Consider the following 2,500-nt stretch of genomic DNA (forward strand, 5'->3'; position numbering starts at 1 on the left):
TCAGGCGGCCAACCAGAACCTTGTGAAAGGCTCTGGTCAGCACCGAGCACACTGTGATCGGACGAAAGTCAGCAGGGGATGCTGCGGCGGTCTTCTTGGGCAGCAGGGTTGTTCTGGCCTGAAGGAGTCGGGATGGAAGGGAACGGGAAAGGAGGAGGAAATTAAGGATCTTGAGGAGAACCTCCCGGGGAAGGCGACGCAGTTGTGTCGGCGTGAGGCCGTCAGGACCTGCAGCAGAATTGCGAGGCGGGAGAGCAGCGGTGGCTTCTTCTGCAGAAATGGGAGCCCAGAGGTCACGGAAGGGCACCCTCTTCGAGAATGGCAGCAGCTCATCGGACAGACCCTCCCCACGCGGAGGTCGAGACCTGACACGTGGTGGAGAGAAGAGGTCTGTCCAAAACTCAATCAGCCCTGGGATGGATGGTGGCTGATGCAAGAGTGTGCCATCAAGAAGTCCGTTGATACAGCGTGCTCCGTTCTTCTTGAAAGCACGCTGAACCACCGCATACTCCCATCTCCTGCGCGCACGCTTCCGCTCTGGGGGCTGTTGGGTCCGCACACTCGCAGCTTGGTGGATGGCTGGCTCCCTGCTGCCTACTTCGTCAAGAGCAGACAGCAACATAGCCTGGATTGTTTCACGGCTAGTGGTGGGACCCAGAGCCACGAGATCATCAAGCGAGCGGAATCGGCGGTCTGATTGGGGGAGTTCTGCTATAAATGACCAGATGGCTAGGTCAACATCTTCCCCACAAGGTGGAGACTGTGGCAAAGAATGACTGACTACAGGCTCGCTAGGAGGACCCCGAAGGCCGCGATCCATGCCAGCAAGCTCGGTGACAAACTTCGCCACCATGTCTTTGTAGGGCTGCGCTCTACGCTGACATTTAATTGACTCCAGCGTACGCTCGGGGAAGGCCTTTGCAAGCTCCTGGTTTAAAAATCTGCAACCCTGGGTGGCAAGAGTCGCTTCTGCATGGGCCAGACGCAGGAGCTCTTCCTGGGACCACCTGGCCTTCTTCCTCTCGGTCTTGATCTCAGCATTAGCAGCAGTCGGATGGGCGCGACGCCGATGGACACCAAGTCCGGTCTTGGTGGAGAAGGACCGCATACAGTCAGGGCAGATGGCGGGGAGCAGCGCTCGACCCGCACCGGTTGGCTGGTTGGCTGGCTCATCAGCTGGCACAGGCGCTCCAGCGGGAGGCCTGGTACCACGTTCGCTTCTATTAGTTGCACCAGCTGTAACAAAGGCAGGGGGGGAGGTAACCCCCAAGCCCGAAGTCATAGTTACTTTATAGTCATAGTTAAGAGAGTCATAGTTACTCCCGCCGTTTACCCGCGCTTGCTTGAATTTCTTCACGTTGACATTCAGAGCACTGGGCAGAAATCACATTGCGTCAACACCCGCTAGGGCCATCGCAATGCTTTGTTTTAATTAGACAGTCGGATTCCCCCAGTCCGTGCCAGTTCTGAGTTGATCGTTGAATGGCGGCCGAAGAGAATCCGCGCACCCGCGCGCCCCCGGAGGAGCACGCTAAGGCGGACGCGGCCTCGCAGCAAGGAAGATCCGTGGGAGGCCAAGGCACGGGACCGAGCTCGGATCCTGCACGCAGGTTGAAGCACCGGGGCGCGAACGCCGCGCAGGCGCGCGCATCCTGCACCGCCGGCCAGCACGAGGCCGACCAACGGCGAGAGCAGACCACGCCCGCGCTAAACGCCCGCACTTACCGGCACCCCTACGGCACTCACCTCGCCCAGGCCCGGCACGTTAGCGCTGACCCACTTCCCGACCAAGCCCGACACGCCCCGATCCTCAGAGCCAATCCTTATCCCGAAGTTACGGATCCAATTTGCCGACTTCCCTTACCTACATTATTCTATCGACTAGAGGCTCTTCACCTTGGAGACCTGCTGCGGATATGGGTACGAACCGGCGCGACACCTCCACGTGGCCCTCTCCCGGATTTTCAAGGTCCGAGGGGAAGATCGGGACACCGCCGCAACTGCGGTGCTCTTCGCGTTCCAAACCCTATCTCCCTGCTAGAGGATTCCAGGGAACTCGAACGCTCATGCAGAAAAGAAAACTCTTCCCCGATCTCCCGACGGCGTCTCCGGGTCCTTTTGGGTTACCCCGACGAGCATCTCTAAAAGAGGGGCCCGACTTGTATCGGTTCCGCTGCCGGGTTCCGGAATAGGAACCGGATTCCCTTTCGCCCAACGGGGGCCAGCACAAAGCGCATCATGCTATGACGGCCCCCATCAACATCGGATTTCTCCTAGGGCTTAGGATCGACTGACTCGTGTGCAACGGCTGTTCACACGAAACCCTTCTCCGCGTCAGCCCTCCAGGGCCTCGCTGGAGTATTTGCTACTACCACCAAGATCTGCACCGACGGCGGCTCCAGGCAGGCTCACGCCCAGACCCTTCTGCGCCCACCGCCGCGACCCTCCTACTCGTCAGGGCTTCGCGGCCGGCCGCAAGGACCGGCCATGACTGCCAGAC

General features: G+C 59.7%; 1 pseudogene; it reads right to left on the reverse strand.

Annotated features, from left to right (window-relative positions):
• Positions 1 to 2,500, reverse strand: part of LOC126450396 (large subunit ribosomal RNA) — a 7,575-nt pseudogene that overhangs the window by 3,391 nt on the left and 1,684 nt on the right.

This window comes from Schistocerca serialis, unplaced genomic scaffold (genome assembly GCF_023864345.2).
Source record: "Schistocerca serialis cubense isolate TAMUIC-IGC-003099 unplaced genomic scaffold, iqSchSeri2.2 HiC_scaffold_740, whole genome shotgun sequence".
NCBI lineage: Eukaryota > Metazoa > Arthropoda > Insecta > Orthoptera > Acrididae > Schistocerca > Schistocerca serialis.